The sequence below is a fragment of the Humulus lupulus genome, chromosome 3 (genome assembly GCF_963169125.1).
Source record: "Humulus lupulus chromosome 3, drHumLupu1.1, whole genome shotgun sequence".
Taxonomy (NCBI): Eukaryota; Viridiplantae; Streptophyta; class Magnoliopsida; order Rosales; family Cannabaceae; genus Humulus; species Humulus lupulus.
The window spans coordinates 251,644,808-251,664,111 of record NC_084795.1 but is presented as its reverse complement, the minus strand read 5'-3'; positions in this window follow the sequence as shown (position 1 = coordinate 251,664,111).

Genomic DNA, 19,304 nt, shown 5'->3' with positions numbered 1-19,304 from the left:
ACATAGACACTATTCTTAAGAAAACATACATACGAAACATTCACAACTTTATTAAAAACGTAACTTTAACTTAATTAAATTTTTTTACAAAACCAAGTGTGGAAAACACATAGAAACATAATTAAAAAGATTGAAAATAACGTCGTCCTCGAATCGTTCATGCAGTCCACTGAATCCATCCTTCCGCAATACATAACCCCAAGCTGCCAAGAATCCTTCCACCGCCATAACTATTTTCCTGCATACATAAAAATAAAGGAATGAGCCTAATGCCCAGCAAGGAAAATCTACTAAAAACATAAAACATAGACATAAACTATATCATGAACATATACTATAAACATATGTCATATACTACTACAATGGCCATTATACTACTTGGGGCTTGTAAACTAAACAAGTCATATGCCCAAGGTCTATAAACATACTATACATAATGTAACATAACATAACATAACATAACATAAGATAGCATAACATAAAATAGCATAACATATCATATAAACATATAAATTCCATCCTATTTTCCTTACCAATACCGGGATTTGAGAACAAGGACGGGATTTGGAACACTCCTAAAACCAATAATAAGAAGGTGAGTATTTCTAAGAGAAAGAGATGATCAAGAAATGAACTAAACCATCAAGATGAAACTTACCAAAAAGAAACCTTAAGTTCAAAGAACTTAAATACCTAACCAAGAATGGAAACAATGAGTTAGGATTTGAGTGAAGAAAACTAAGAGAAATTAAAGAAATATACAGAAATGAACTTAAGATTAGGAATACCTTTGGATATACTAGAACCGAACTACACCTCGATATTGAAAAACACATTATTATCTTACTTCCCAAGTGTTTATAAAGCTTATACCCCAACCCAAGTGTTTAACACTCTATAGTAATCCTAGCAGCTTGAAGGCTCTGAACACATCTTGAAGAATGAGAGAAATGGCTGGGTACTAGGTCCTATTTATAGAGTTCAAGGAGTGAACTACCTCCTTTTAGCTTGAATAAAAATAATGAGTATTAATTGAAAAATATTTGAATATTCGTTCAACAGAGGCTTAAGACTCGGTCAAAACATTCAGAGGCTGGTCAAGTGGTTAAGCAACGAATTGATCTCGATTTAAAAAATGTTTGAAAATATAGCCCTAGAGCCAATATATCACCCATTGTAGGCGATATATCGCATGGGCTTATATCCCGAGGGTTCGTCGATGCGTTTGTACGAAGTTCACGTGTTTTTCGTATTCTCCATGTGGCGATATATCGGCTCCTAGGCTGCGATATATCGACATACATGAATATATTAAACACGTAACTGCACATTATCAACTTAATTTGAAATGATAAAATAGGTTTGACTAAGTAATACGAGATTCCAGCAGATTCTGGAAGGGTCTAAAGCTTCTAGAAACCTCTATTTCTGAATTATCCACTTAAATCCTCAATAAACAAGGTTGTGACAAATTTCATGCTCTTATTGGTCTTGGAAGATTCTAGAGCTTTCTTGAACTTTCTTTTACTTAAACTATAATTAAATCCTTAAATAAACCTGCACACAACAAGTGTCATGATCTTATTAATTCTATTTAAACCTTATAGTATAATAAATAACATCTTTATAATCAACTATATTAATCAAACCTTATGTTATAATTAATATTCTTAACTATAAGTTAAACTTATAAAATCTATAAGTGTTGCTACGAGTGTTCAACTATGTCCCGGCTTGAACCAAAATCAACAGTAATAAACATACTATAACTACTACGAAATACTACTACTACTACTACTACTACTACTACTACTACTACTACTACTACTACTACTACTACTACTACTACTAGCTAAGTAAACATTCTAGGACTCTACATTTAGTTTAACGCTTTCTAATTTTTAGCTTACCTATTATAATACTTTTCCAATTAGCTTATAATTATGTATTATATAAAGAGGTATTTGGTGTAGTGATATGAAGTTGCCCGAAGGAACACCTGCTTGATGGACAATTCATTCAACCAGAATGACCCGGATTTCACAAGATATTTATGTAATTGATATTTGAATGTATCTTTTGTATTATTTTGAATATGTAATCGGTTGTAACAATCACACACTACACGTGTAGGGCCTATGTCATTTTGTAGGGCTCATAGCCCATTAAGAGACTCTATAAATAGAGATCTCTCACAATCATTATTTTCTTATGCACACTTTACATACAAAATCCCTATCAATTGTATTTTCACTCAAGCTTAGGAAACTCAGTTGAACCTTGTTCTTCTTGATCTTGAGTTTGAGACTTTCTTGATTAATATAAGTGTAAGTGGAAGTAGGTCATTGGAACGCCCTACTACCTAGGGACCGTTATGGTGTGCATTTTAAACAATGCTAAGCTTGCTAACTGAGCCATTTGGCCATAATCGTGTAACTAATTGTGATTAACGGTTTAGGATTAAAATTTTTGGTCAAAGGTACAACGTTTCATTAAAACATTTACTATATACATTGGGATCCCAAAATATAACTTAAAGGTTAATTACAATAAAATATTTACAACCAGATGACCTAAGCGACAAAATAGGGTTTAACCTTAGTTCCTATTTAATTCCTTGGCCATGGCGGTCGAGCAGCCACACATGTACACATCATCACCTAAGCTCTCCAACTCAAGGATGGTCCACCTTTCTTGTTCCTTTACCTGCACCACATAGCACCCGTGAGCCGAAGCTCAGCAAGAAAACTCAATATGCTCATGAACAAGTAATAACATGTTACTAAATCATAATAGGCATGCCTAATAGTATTAACCCTACTCATGCATGCAAGTAGGTACAAATAAATGTTTGTGGAGTCCTGCACTCTGAGTAGATGACTAACAAGTCTCTCGCTCTGAGGTAGATGACTAATAAGTCTCTCTGAGGTAGACGACTAATAAGTCTTTCTCATAATAGATGACTAATAAGTCATACTCTGTATGGATGACTAATAAGTCTATCCTTATGTAGATGACTGATAAGTCTATCTCTGTATAGATGACTAATAAGTCTATCACTATATGGATGACTGATAAGTCTATCTCTGTTAGATAATTGATAAGTCTATCTCTGAGGTAGATGAGTAATAAGTCTCTCTATATAGATGACTAATAAGTCTATCCTTGTGTAGATGACTGATAAGTCTATCTCTGTTAGATGACTAATAAGTTTATCTCTGAGTAGATGACTGATAAGTCTATCTCTAAATAGTTGACTAATTAGTCACTCTCTGAGATAGGTGACTAATGAGCCACACTCTGAATAGGTAACTAATGAGTCACACTCTGGATAGGTGACTAATGAGTCACACTCTGGGCTATGCACCCTAATCAGATAAATGACTAATGAATGAGTCACAAACTTGGGCTCAGCACCCACAACCATGTGATGTTGCAGTCATCTGAACCTTTTGGTCTTGGTCTAAGTAACTAGCCTTTAGACTAGAAAGGCACTTTTGTTTTCATCGAACTTAAGGTCGGTCAAGCATTTCATGCTTATTATGATAATGCTTATGTCGATTAGATCTAATCTTTTCGGCTTGCGTTAAACACGCTAATACCATTCTTGACTCATAAGTCAATATCATACGACCAGTGCTCAGTACTACTACCGAATTTGAATAATGAGTCACAGCTTCATAGTCAATACTGACACCATTGGCGATTCTGACTAATAAGTCAGTACCATTCACAAGTGAGCAAGATTGCTAAGCATTTAATATGCAATAAATGTCCACAAATAAAGCACTCAACATGCCTCATTAATAACCATGCATGTCACATACGGGGTGCATTTTTCTTACCTCTGGTTCGAGCGTGAAATAATAAAAGAACAACCCTTGAGAATGATCGATCCTTTGGCCCCTTAGCGGTCACCTAGCCATAACCAAATATGGAGCTCCATCAACAAAATCAATAATAAAAGGTTCATTATCTAAACCTCACTCTTGTGACCTCGAATCCTACTAACACGGTTAATAAATTAAATCCCGAGCCTTATGAACTGAAACCCCGAGCCAAGAACCCTCAAAAGTGCTCAAAGAATGCCCTGGAAAAATAGGGTAGCACTACAGCACTGCCCCCCTGGTGCCATGGTGCTACAAGCAGGGCTGACATGCCCTGGAAAGCGCTAAAGCGCCCATCCTTGGGCGCTGTAGCGCTAGAACTAGGGTGATTTAGCCCTAGTTTTTCCCCTTCGACTTCTCCAATTTCCAATCTTCAAGAACTGATTCCAAACCTCAACCAAACTCACAAATGAACCCAAAAACCCATTCTACAAGTCTTAGGCATCAAAACCCAACCAAACTTTGCCAAAAACTTCCATGAATTCTCAACTATCCAATCCAAAGTTCCAGCTGAAAACTAATAGAAAAATAGAGTATAAACCATAGTTTCCATGGCTGAATTCATACCTCAAGCTCAAGATTAAACCCTCTTCAATGGTAGAACACAATCCTAGACCCTCAAGGCTTGCTTCCCTAGCTTGAATCCTCAATTGGAGCTTCAAAATTTCAAAGGAAAAAGAAAGAAAAGGATGATCAGGAGGAAGATGAGCTCTTTTTTTGGATAAGTTTAATCTACAGCCTTCTAGTTGAATATATCCCCTGGTCAAATGACCAAAATGCCCCTAGGTCAATCTAATTTCCTTAACAGCCCCCAAGGGCAAAATTGTCCTTTCTCGTCTATCTCGTTAATTATAATTAACGTCCTCCAATTCTCGTTATTCCTTTATTCTCAAATACTAAGAAATCATATCATATTACCCTTTAATTCTCGGTAATGTACTAATCATCAAATTACCCCGAGACTCACCCTAAGCCCCGAAATTAACCTGCTATGACCAAATCACTAACTTACATTCAAAGATCGTCTCATGCCAAATAGATCGAAAAAAATCCACATTATAATGTGGCCTCATTCATAATTCACCAACATGCATGAAAATATACAAATATTCCCTCAACGGGCCCAATTACCAAAATGCCCTTATAATAAAAAGTGGACCCATATGTATGCATTTATCATCATATAATAATATAACTCACATAATCATGCATATAATCATTTAATGTCATAATAAATCAACTATATCCCTCCCAGCCTCCTAATCCAGGTCCTAAGTCTTATTAGGAAATTTGGGTCATTATTGTTATTACCAACTCTTGAGGCCGAACAACTATAAATTTCTTGTGTCGTTTTACTTGATTTTAGCTCTCCAAATGATTTATTGTCGTTCATATTGACTCGGTGTCGTTGACCAATACGCTGGTCAACATTTTGGTGCTTTAATTGAGAGCTGAAATCCAAGATCACGATCTACTAGACCCATCTGAATTAATGGCAACAATACTAAAAGCCAAAGCCAGGAGCCAAAAGGGGGAAACCCTACCATTGGACCATGTGACCACCCTTCGAGTAGCCAAATTCCTCATCTGCACCCTGGTCAGCAGGTTCCTCCACTTGGAGACATGTTTCCACGATGAGGAGCATTTGGGCGTGATGAGCCCCACGTGTATTTGGGGGAAGACCTCAACCCCGATATTGAACAGCTGAAAGAATTTGTGGGACAAATGTAGGAGCAGTTTGTTGCCATGCATGAGAATCAGACAGCAGTCCAGGAAGCCGTATCTGAAGCCTTGAACAAACAGAGACAAGACTTTTAGTCTTGGATGGATCAATGGCAGCAAGCCTATGAAGCTTGTCAAGAAGAAGCTGGCCATTGTAATATGGAAGCAGCAAGGCTACTAGAAGTCGCCTTGCAACAAACTCAAGTTGCAAGACATCGATCAATGAACCCTCAACCTGAAAACACTGGTCGAGCAAATGATGAGGCTTAAAGGCCAGTTGATCGATCCTCAAAGCATGCTCAACCAGCAAGGTCATTAGACCAAGTGGTTCCCCTTGGGCAAACTCGAAGTCATCACTCAAACAAGGGAGCTCAACAAGGAGTACAACGTCAAATCCACCAAGATGAACAAGTGCTACCCAATCGTGACCTAGGTCAAGGTTGTGGTAGACAAGTGTCTACAGTTGGAAGGCCTGTTGATGGGCAACCAAGGTGAGCAACCTCAAGAGGAGGGCAACTTCCTAATCAACAAAACCTAGGACCTGGTCAACAATTACAAAACCCAAGGAACGAATGACCAACGAGTCAAAAGCAAGGCCAACAACCTCGACATAATCATTCAACTAGGTGCAATCATGGTCATTCTCCAAGGAGAAGTAAGCGAAGAAATGACCAAGAAGCAAGTAGCAGGTATCAAACATCCTACCAGGATGGTTATGATGATGAAGGGGATAGTCGGTTCTACCAACCCCACAACAAGAAATACTATAACAATCGTCAAAATGATGGGCACCCAAGAGGACAATTTGTTCTGTCTAGGCCACCTGGGCCTCAAAACATCCTTGCTAGGGATAACGTGCAGCCTGAATGACTGTTTGTCCCACCAAGGCAGCACGAGCCAACAAATTGTACAGCTAGACCATCTCCTAGTACTTAGATTTTTTTTTTAGGTCCATGCGAAAGGCCTCCCCCTACTTCGGGCATGATCACTCGAGTAGCTATGATAGACAACCTTTCTGACAATGAGAAAAGTTGTAGGCAGCATGTAAACAGCACCAACCTTAGGTTGGTTGGCCTACTCAAGGTCCAATAGACTAATAACGACGGCACTACTGAAATTGCAACCGGTGGAAGAACCACCGAGTAGGGAGGTGATGAAGAGATGGGGAAAACCGAGCAACCTCAGGCAACCCCTACTCCCACGAGGAGGAGGACAGCTGGGATTAGTATAAGGGAGAATGAAGATGCTCCTCGATCCAAAGTTCTAACACCTCCCAAAGCTTAAGAGAAGGGGAAACATGTGCTGGTCAAGGCTGAAGATCTCCTCAACACATCCTTTTCTTCTTCTAATGATGATGAGGACCTCCCACGTAATAATTTATTACACTGCATCAATTCTTCTAAAGCAAAGTTTATACATAAACTTTCTTATTCACCTTACTCGAACAGTAGTGTAGATATGGGTATTGTCCTTTTTCTAAATGTGTTGCTAGTTTTTCTTTATATTTTCTAAATTTTTTCTAACATATTTGCTTTTGATTACAACCATGTCAAACTCAGACATCTTCATGCTGTCTATATATTTTGATGATTGTTGATTTTGAGTAATGGGATGAGAGGCATAATAGAAACGAAGAGGTTTCTATCTTTCACTTTCTAGATGAAGGACCTTGCAGAGGTCGACACCTTCTTTGGTATAAAAGTGAGAAGAAATAGTGGGGGTTATGCCTTAAGTTAAGCTTACTTTGTTGAGAACGTGTAACGACCCAAATTTGCTAATAAGGCTTAAGGGCCTTGATTAGTGTGCTGGGAGGGCATAACTGGATTATATGCGAATTAATTGACTAAAAATCATGTTATATGATTATTTGAATATCTGTGATGCATGACTATGTGTACTAGTAAGCATGTAGGCCCTGACTAGGGTAGAAGGGCATATTCGTAATTTTGGCCCGTTGAGGGCATAACTGTATATATTTGTGATAAATTGTTGAGACCACATAATTATGTGGATATATTTGTAATATGTGACTCAAGGCGATCTTAGTGAGCGGTTTAGCAAAAAAGTCACGGCAGGGATTTATACCCTGCCCGGGGTGAGCCTGGGGGTAATTCCGGGGATTTAGAGAATATATTGGAGTTTATTTTGATATTGAGGAATATAGCTGGTGATTAGTTAGGTGTCGGGAAATAAGCAGTAAATATTAGAGACACTTGAGGAATTAGCGGGAATTGGGAATAAATGACCAGAATGCCCCTGGAAGGATTAAGGGCTTAAATTTAATGGGAGGGTATTATGGTCGTTTGGCTTATAAGGGATAAGATTTAAGTTGCTTTATGCCTTAGTGGAAAATCTAGAATCTGAAGGAGGTTAAAAGAAAAGAAGAAGAAAAAGAAAGAAGGAAAACGTGAGTCATTTCCTCTCCCCTTCGGTTTAAGTTTCTTCCTCATTTCTTGAAGGAATTTGGAGTTGTAACTCACGGAGAGTCTGGGCAGGATCTTGAGGCTAGGTTCCTTGGTTTGGCTTGAGGAGTTAGCAAGAGTAGCCCATCCATTTGAGGTAAGGTTTAAGGTTGCTTTTCAGTTTTTGGTTCTTAAAGTAGATATGGATTTTGAGCTGAGTTTTGGTGGGAATTATAGGGAATTGAGGTTGAAGCTTTGAGGAGTGAAAGCCAAGGAAGAGTGGAGGATATCCTAAGGTTGAACTTCTCTGTTGAGGATGTTGGGAGGCTTGTTTTGAAGTTTGGTTGAGGTTTGGTTAAGTTTTGGAAAGGATTGGCTCGGAAAAATTCGAAGGAGAAAAATCTGTGCTGGGCTATGCCGTGACTAGCGCTGTAGCGCTAGTCATTGGGTGCTACAGCGCTAGGCCCTGAAGTTCCAGAGCCTTTTGGCTCTGCTTGTAGCGCTATAGCACTCTCCTTAGGGCGTTGTAGCGCTACCTTGTTCCCAGAAAGGGGTTTTTGGGTTATTTCTTAGGGTTTTTGCCTGGGGGCTCGGGGTTTGATTCCACCACCCCGTTTGGTGGAATTAGGGCTTCCCGAGGGCTCAGGATTGGTCCAGAGACTAGGTTTTGGATTTGAGGTTTGATGATGATTCTAATCTATGGCTGTGACTAGGTGTACGCTAGGGCTCGGATGGGATCGTGCTTGAGGGTCAATGTAGAGTCCAAGAACTTTACTTAGCTAAGATAGATAATAGTACGATAGTATTTATAGCATTATCTTTGTTACTATGGATTTTTGGTTCAGACCGGGAATTATTTGGACACTCATAGTAGTACTTATAGATTTTCTATGTTTAATCTATAGTTTAAGAATATTAAGTTTAACCTAAGGTTTGATTAATGTGACTGATATTAAGGATTATATTTATTATACTATAAGGTTTAGATATCAACCAATAGGATTTTAAGCACATGTTATGAATGGTAATTAAGGATTAAGTATTTTGGAGGATTAAATTAAATAAGGGTAAAGTTTGAATGTTATAGGTCAGTCAACAGCTTTGAGTACGTTGAGGGCTTAGTCAAGGCTGTTTACTCCATTCAAACTTAGCTAAAAATGTGTAAATTCGTGTTTAAATATTCAGCGTATGCCGATATATCGCAGCTATAGGGGGCGATATATCGCAGCACGTAGATACAAAAAACACAAATCGATGCACGGTCGCCTCGGGAACAAAGGTCCAGGCGATATATCGCCTATAGGGGGCGATATATCGCCTCCACCAGTATGTTTTCAAATACTTTTGAATTCTTTTCCTTTCAGCCATTCAAACTCCTTCAACAGTCCAGCATCTTCTGAACGAGTCTTCAGCCTCTGCTGAACAATTATTCAAATGATTTTCACCTAAAAAGCCATTATTTTTATTCAAGTAAAATCAAGATATTTTCATTCCCAAACTCTATAAATAGGACCTAGTACCCAGCCATTTATTCACCATTTGCTCTAAGTTCAGAAGCTGCTAGTGTTAAGTGAGTGTGAGAGGGAAAACACTTGGTTTGGGGAAAAACTATAAGCTTAAACATCATAAGCTTATCAAACACTTTGGGAAGTGAGTTCTATAGTATTTCGGTGGAGGTTAGATTGATCTTGCAAATCTTTGAGGTAAACCCAAAACTCTAGTTCCTTTCTGTATTTTATGTTATTTCCTTTCTCAAAACCTTCTACTCAGTTCCCTAACTTTATTCTTATTTTGGTTAGGGAATCCAAGCTCTTAAGCATATAAGTTGGTAAGTATGTTTTTATGGTTTAGTCTTTCCATCTCTTTCATTTCATCTCCTTTCTTTAGACTCACTCTTTCTTATGGTTTTAGGAGTGTTCCAAAAGTCCCAACTCAGTCCATAATCCCGGTAACTTTGGTAAGGAAAATAGGCTAGAATATATATGTTTATGTTTATGTTATCTTTTGTGTTATGATATGATATGGGTATGTTATGAATATGTTGTGCATGTGTATGTTGTAGGCTTGGGCATATGCCCTATTTGACTAACAAGACCCCAAAAAGATTGTGGGCATAAGCCTATTTAGCTGGTAGGACCCCACTAATCTCATGGGCATAAGCTTGTTTAGTCTATGGGACCCCAAGTAATAATGGCCATTATAATAAGTGAATTATGTGTTATGATATGTCTTTACGTTATTATGAAATTATGTTTATGCTTATGACTATGTGTTAGATTTTTCCTTGCTGGGCATTAGGCTCATTCCTTTCTGTTTATGTGCAGGAAATAAGCTTTAGAGGCGGAAAGATTCGTGACGCTTAGAGGATGTGTATCGATGGTGAATGGAGTCAAGGGGTCGAGCGTTATTCGATTCGAGGATGTAGTCTCCTTTTAAATTTTTATGATTTTATGTGTATTTTCCGCAACAAATATGTAATGTCTTTCATTTTTAAATCATCTTTTGTTTTAAAACAATGGGATCCCATAATCCTTCTTAGTATTCTGTTTGTTTGTAAATAACTCTCATTTTGCAAGTTACTCAATAAATTATGGTATTTTCGTAAAAATGTAAGTTTTATGTATAGTTTCGTTAATGGTCCAAATAGTCTAGAGTAGTGGGTCGTTATAGTCAAATTGAACAAAGCTATCAAAATCTAGAGGTAAGAAAACTGCACCCGGTTATGTGTTTGTGATGGGACTAAGAGCTCCGTATATCTGTATGATGTCATAGATGGTATTATGCCATGGGACATGTGATAGACGGCCTAAGGGTGCCGTAAATAATACTTGTGCATAGGGCGCGGCTCGGCCACTGGTAGCTGAGGACAGCTTAATATTCACTGAGCTCGGTTTAAGTGGGCCGGAGTCAGTGGGATAAATTGAGGGTGCAGCCTATGGGCATTAACCGTGGTTATCATATGTGAATTGACTGTTGATATGAAGTGATATACATGGTATGCTGAATACTTGAATAACATGAATGCTTAGACTGTTGAGTACATGTTTATACCGTATGAGTTATCTAATATTCTGCTTAACGATTATGCTCTGTTATTGTGTTTTCTTGCTGGGCCTTGGCTCACGGGTGCTATGTGGTGTAGGTAAAGGCAAGGGAAAGTTGGACCAGTCCTAAGAGGGAAAGCTTCGGGGCTGAATGTACATAATCAGCTAATCGGCCGCCACGGCCGAGGAGTGAAACAGGACGAGAAAAGCTTAATTGTCTGTTTGGCCTTAGAGTGGCTAATAACTGTATTTTAATCCTAGAGTTTTGTAGACTGTCTTTTAACTTTACTACTTTTGGGATCCCACGTAAAGAAAATGTTTGTTTATAAGAAATGAAGCTTTTGAGACCAAAATCTTTTAACCCTAGTTCAACTGTAGTTTCAGTGACACATTTCAATTTAAATGACTTGATTAGCAAGTCTTGCACTTTAATAAACACACAGTGTAACGATCTTGGCTATCCAAGACGTTACAACTTGGTATCAGAGCGTCCTAGGTTTAAGGGTTCCTGAAGACTTGCTGGACATGTACATTCCCCGCGTAAGACAAGCTCGACTCAGGGTTTGATAATTGTGTATACATGATTATATGCTTAAATGATCTGAGTGAAATATGACTGTTGATATCTCCTTGATTAATAGGGAGCATGAGATACTGATAGGGCCTGGCCCTTGATTATTGCATGATGATATTGAGGCATGCTCATTAGCTTTGCTATGCATGTGAATGAAAATATTTGGATAATTGGATGAACTGTTATATTCTGATTGTTTGTGAATGTTTGGGGTTCTAATGGTGGATCGTGGAAGGATTATTACCCTGTTATCATAGCCTGACTGCCGAGTCATTGATTGCAGATTGACTTGGATAATTATGCGTCCAAGAAAATCCACACGACTAGCTGGCACCAGGTCTGAGACTAGAGATGATGACTAGGGCCAAACCCCTTCGCTAGTCCCTGAGAACTGGCAGCAGCTTATGGCTGACATGCAAGCACGACTTCAGAGTCAGGATGAACATATTCGAATTCTGCAACAGCAGGCTCCATCAGGGAGTGTTGCCCCCATTGTGCCACCTACAGTGGTACCAGTTGTACAACCAGTAAAGGTTGGAAATAGATGGGAGCCGTTGTACGAGCGGTTCAAGAAACAACAGCCCCCGATCTTTGAGGGAGGACCTAATCCATTGAAGGCGGAACAGTGGATGACTATGATTACTACCATCTTGGACTTTATGAGGGTAGAGGGATATGACAGAGTGGCATGTGCCACATATATGCTGAGAGAGGATGCCCGTATCTGGTGGGAAGTGGCATCACAGACTAGAGATGTTACTGCTTTGACTTGGGAAGGATTCAAGGACCTATTCAGTTAGAAGTACTATAATGTTGTCATCAGAGCAACGAAGGTAAATGAGTTTGTGGGACTGGTTCAGGGTAGCATGATAGTTACAGAATATGCCCTAAAGTTTGACAGACTTGCGAAATTCGCACCTAACCTTGTGCCTACTGATGCAGCTAGGCAGGACAGATTTATTAGAGGGCTTAATGCTATGATAGCCCGAGATGTGAGAATTACAACAGTTCCTGGAGGGAGGACTTATGCCCAAGCTGTAGAGAAGGCTCTTACCGCTGAGGAAGAGAAGAATAAGATATGGAGAGAGAGTACAGCGAGGCGGGAGGGCCGCAGGGCGGTGCCTCCATATTTTGGTTCTGGTAGGGGTGGAGGCCCCAGTGATTTAAAGAGGAAGACCCCTGATGCTTCGACCACTCTTGGTCCTGATAGGAGAGGTCGGGGTACTCAGGGTGGCCGTCAGGGAGGCGGTGATACATGGAGGACTTATCCTGAGTGCACGAGGTGCATAAGACGCCATTCGGGCGAATGTCGGGCTGAGGCCTGTTACGTGTGCAGGGTGGTGGGACACCTCAAGAAAGACTACACTACAAGAAAATAGGGTCTTTACCTACCAATTGTAAGTGTAGGTAAAACTAGCCTAATGGTGGGTAATATAGTTTACCTACCAATATTGAATTGGTAGAGACTGGTAGGTAAAGGTTAGTGGGGAAAGAGTCTTTACCTAGACTTATTAATACTGGTAGGTAAAAGAATCAGTGGACCCCACTAAGTTATAAATCAATTGATGAGTCATTAGATGATGTGTTTGATGACGTGTCATCTTACGTGACTGCTGACACGATTTCCATAGTAGCATACACGTGGCATACATCAATACCGCCACTTGGCATCTTGTGGTTGCTCCACGTGTCAAACAATAATTTGTCCACGTAATACAAAAAATTCGAATGATTGTGTTACTTATCCCATTTTTATCGATTATGTGGCACTAAATGATTGGTCCACGTGGCATGATGTGGTATACCTATTTTTACCTACACCTATTTATTGGTAAGTAAAGATTTTTAGATATGTAGTTTTAATTATATATTTAAATTAAATTAATATAAATAATAAATGAAAGTAATTAATTTTAAATATATTTAACATTGTTTCTCAAATAATTATTTAACATTAATAATAAAATAAACAAACATATATTATAAAATATTCATTGCTTAACGATGAGTGTTAAACTAATAACATTTTATAAAAAAATATCAGCAAGTCTATTACAAGTCATTACAAACTCAATAATGTCATTTTGTTGATATTCTTCTTATTCTTCACTTTGGGATTATTGCGTGAGAGGCTCCTTTTTCTCTATCTGAACTTGTGAATGTCGATGATGGCTTTGGAAGGTGGACACCAACGATGGCTGGAGGTGGGGTTCAGGTTGGCGACAATGGGAAGATTATATAATTAATTTCAACACAATAATTATCCCCAATTTAATCATCACAAGGATTTCAGAAAACATGACTTATTATTATGGGCATTTATGACACTTGATATACCAACATATATTAAAAAATAAAATATATCAGCACATCAAGTCCCACAATCACCAACATACAATAAGTATAATCATTCTTCAATATCACAGGCAAAAAAAAAATCAAAGTAACATAATGATCCAAATCAGAAAAAAATATATATAAGTCAACATTCAAAACTACATTTATTAGGCAATAGGCATCGAAAACTAGAATTCATGTGATAAAACAAAGGAGTTCATATGCAGGATATATGAACTATTTACAAGCATCCAAAATTAGAACTCATGCTTAAAAATCCACACCTATAAATCAAGTATTCAAAAACAATGATAGACTAAATGAGTGTGACAACCACTTTGAACATTTTTGCAGATAAACAAGCAAGACTCAAAAATCTCAGTTTCAAACCAGAAAGCAGAGCATGCTAAAAAAAATCTCATTGAACTTTGTTGTAGGATGAACTTTGTTTTTTGGAGAGATAATACAAACCAGAAAGTAGAGCATGCTAAAAAAAATCAAATTGCAACTGAAGAGCAAAAGTTGTAATGTCACTAATCTCAACTTAAAATTAAACATTATAGCAACCATATAATCTATAAACATTATCAGTAACTAGCAAGCATATGTTAAACTCAAAAACTCAAAATAAAAATTAGATTCAAAGTTAAACTCAAAATAAAAATTAGATGTCTCTTCCCCTTTTAAAAAGGAAAAATAGATTCATATATATAGTCAACGACCATAATACATAAATCAAACACCAAACACAAAATTTTCACACTTAAAACTCAAAATAAAAAATCACACGTCTCTTAACCTTTAAAAAAAAATCAGATTCAAAACATATTTGTATGCAGAACAAAAATTCAAATTCAAACACATAAAACTCTTAAATTCAAAAACTAGTTATCTCTCCAAAAACAAAGTTCATCCTACAACAAAGTTCACTTTTTGTTAAATATCATTTATGCTTCATAAAAATACTTGAGATATGCAAAACTTTGGAAATATAGAAACAAAGAAATAAATAGATTCAATGCTCAACTATTAAAAAAATCATCCTTAGTCAATTCCATCACCTATAATAAACCAAAACTTCTATACCTTATAATTAATATAAAATCTGAAACATGAATTAAAAATTGTATCTTCAATCTGAATAAACATACCAATATCTTAAACAAAGTCCTTAAGCAACCAAACATCTAAATATGAAAACAAATATTAGAAACAAAGTACCCAACCAGCCAAACATCTAAATCTGAGTACATGAACAAAGAATCAGATTCACTAATACAGTAAACTTATCAAATTAATCTACATCCTAAATCTGAATATCAATATCGAGAACAAAGTACATAAAAAAACTCCATATATGAATATAGCAACAAAGTATCAGTTTGTTGATGATATCACAAGAAACAATCAACAAGACATCAAGAACTTCAATGAGATTATACATTAAAATATCTAGGTTTCAAAAATCAAACAAAACTTTTACATCTTCATAATGAAAGAATAATACACAAAGAAAACAACACAAAATTGAGTAAAAATAACTTAAGCAATTACAGAGCAAAAATAGCACAAAAAATAGAGAATTGAATCATCAATCATTCATATTATAAACTAAATTAAGACACCATATAAAAAATAACTAGAACACTTACAGAGCAAAAATAGCACAAAAATCAGTGCATTGAATCATCAATATTTCATATTATAAAAACAATTAAGAGACCATATAAAAAATAAATACAAACAATATACTATGCAATCTATCAATATAAAAAATATATAAACAATACACTATGCAATTTGAAAATCTAAAATCCAAAACACATGGCAGTATACAAACATGGAAAAATATTTCAGATTAATGAAACATCACTAATCCTTCAGACTATTGGGGATTTAGTCATTGTGATCATACAAAATACCTCAATCTGAAAATCTCAAATCCACCAGCCAGTCCAAAAAATTCATAGCCTCCAAGCAATCCAAAACCCTCAATGCGTCCAAGCAATCCAAAATCCTCAATCCAAACAAAGCAATCCAAAACAGATATTACTAACTACACATATTCTAAACAATAAACAGAGAAAAAATTACTTACAGAGAACAAAGGGCCTCGAGATCAAAGATGGCTTACTGAGAGAACAAGGATCAACATAGCCAACAATATACTAGAAAATTAAGGTAGATAAAAGTAGCTCAAATGTACCTTATAATACCTATATCAAAAATAGGGTACCTAAAGCCTCAAAGCAATATAAATCTAAATACAACAAATATGGCAGAACAAAAAACTCCTAAATCTAATATCAATATCAGAAAAATATTCAAAGTATTCAATCTGATAACCACAAATCCAGAGAACATGGCAATACACAAACATTGAAAGAAAAATGCCTCAAAATAATGAACATCATTAATCCTTCATAATATTGGGGATTTAGTCATTGTGATCATACACAAATACCTCAAAATAATCAATCTGGAAACCTCAATTCCACCAGCCAGTCCGAAATATCCAAAGCCTCCAAACAATCTAAAAACCATCTGGCTCGTGAAAAACAAAAGTGCAACTATCAAACAGAAGCTTGAGCTTGTTGGGAGTATGAAACATCATGCAGTGCTTGAGTAAAAAAAAATGCATATTATTAACTCTAGAAAACTATATATTCCCAATAAAACTATTAAAATTCATACACAATAGAGTTAGAACAATTCTATATTTCTAAGGCTCTTGAAACTACACAAGAAATTGCAAGGAAAACCAGACTAAACCACACTTAAATCTCCCAAAATTAAACTCAAAATACAAACTAATAAACAAATAGCTATACTCATATCAGAATAACTACCTCAAACAAGACATCTCATCACTAATCCTTCAGATTTGGAGATTTTCATTAGGGAAAATCATTGGAATACCTCAACAAGAAATTTGTAAAGCCGCTCAATTCATCACCAGCTGTTGTAGCCTACAATCTGTCACCAGCCATTTCAATTTGCCAACAACTGCTCAAATCCACCACTTAAAACTCCAATCGAAGAATGCCTAGAACATATGCAATATGACAAATTCAAACATATTGTTCTCACAAATTCAACAAATATATATAGTTGAACACATTATTTATTCCAAAAACAAAAATTAGAACATATTATAGATATTTTTCTCACATAACTAATGAAAAAAAAAATAGTGAGAGGGATAGAGCAATATCACAAATTACACACAATAGAGAGACACCCCAATGATATTATTACACCTGAAAAATAATAAACATATTAAGAACATTGGTGAAATAATAAATTAGTCAGTGAAACAATAAACCAGTGAGTGACCCAACCCACGCAAATACAAATATATATATATTGAAAGCATTCCATCATTCATAAAAAAATGAGAAACAATGCATGTGGAATATAATTTATATATATTACAATTCACAAAAAGAATAGTTCACTTTGAGAATACTTCACTCTTGACAAGTAAATCTATATATAAAACCATTTTAAATAAATTGTATATACGATTTTCTCTTTCCCTCCCTTTCTAAGTGTTTAACCATCAAACAGGGAAATATCTATATGGTGTTCCATCATTTATAAAAATAAAATGCAAGGCATATGAATATAAATAGCCATAAAAAAAATTGGAACTAAAGTTCAAATCAAAACCCCCCATATATGGTTTCAATATCCATTTTTTGAAGCGTCTCATAGGATCAATAAACAATTTTCAGCTGAGATTCATATTCATAATACACCAAGAAATCAATGTAACACTCAAGAAAAAAAAAACATACATAAGTGAATCCTTAGTATTTGTTTGAAGAGGGAAAAACAGAACCCATTAACAATGATATAAATATATATTATAAGATATTATAGTTTCAGAACTTGGTTACAGAAGGTTCACTATGAATCAAACCTAACAGAGATGATGAGATAGTGAGTCCAGTTCACCGTGAGAGAGGGGTCGAGTTCAACGTGAGAGAGATGGATCTCCGTCCTCCCAAAGCTTCGACTCAGCAACACCGATTTTGATGAAAGAGGCGACTTTGAAGGGAAGTAGCAGCGACGTCCTTATCTATGGTGGCTATTGTCATCGGAGGAAACTAGGTGCTCAGATGGGAAAGATGAGAAAATGAGAGAAAGTAAGAGTGTAGGCGGCTAATAAAGTGTGAAGAAGAAAGAAAAAAATGTTATGTTAAGTTAATTTAGGGTATCTGTAAAAAAAAAGTTAATTTAGGGTAGAAAATAGTTTTTAATTTATATTTGAAGTAATAGATTTTATTTTTGTTTAATCTCATAACACATCATCGTAATTGTACACATGTCACTTCAAAAGTATAATAATATTGCCATGTCAGACAAAGACATGGCATATATAGTCCAAATATGATAATATTTCTTTGCTACGTAGGTAGACATGTCACTATTATTTAATTATAAAATATATAATTGGGAGGGAAAATTTGGCTCCAAAAATTAATTGTGTTCCCTCCAATATTTTTGTAAGTAAAACTATTTACCTACACATGTATTGATTGGTAGGAAACATAAATAATTTAATCTAAAAATAACTGTCAACGTTTTCACCTACAAATATTACCAATCCAAAAATATTTGTAGGTAAAGCATTCATTTACCTACTAATAAATATTGGTAGGTAAGAAATACGTAGGTAAAGCCCAAATTTCTTGTAGTGCTACCCGACAATGAAGAAGGGAGATGCGGGGAAGGTCGACAACTTGACTCCATCTCGAGTGTTCACCTTGACGCAGGCGGAGGCCGAGGCTAGTCCCTCGGGAGTGACAGGTCAGCTTTCTAGCACTGGCTCTCATTTTACTGTATTGATTGACTTTGGTGATACACATTCGTTTGTTTCTAGTAAGGTGATTGATAGACTGTGTAGACCTAGTGAGTATTGTACTTCAAGGTTTGGGACTATTTTTCCTACAGGGGAACTGGTAGTATCTAGGAGGTGGATTAGAGCACTGACAGTGATAGTTGATGGTAGAGAGTTGTCAATAGATTTGATAGAGTTGAGTATTGAGGACTTTGATATGATTTTAGGTATGGATTGACTGGTTAGATATGGAGCTGCTATTGACTACAGGAAGAAAATGGTGACTTTTGAGCCAGAGGGCGAGGATCCCTTTGTTTTTGTGGGAGCGGTGCATGGACCCCGCGTACCCAAGATATCAGCGCTGAGAGCCAGAGATCTTTTACAAGGAGGATGTATAGGTTTTCTGGCTAGTGTGGTGGATACCACCAGGGTTTCGCCAGCGGGACTGGGAGAGACCAGATTGGTTTGCGAGTTCTTGGATGTGTTTCCTGA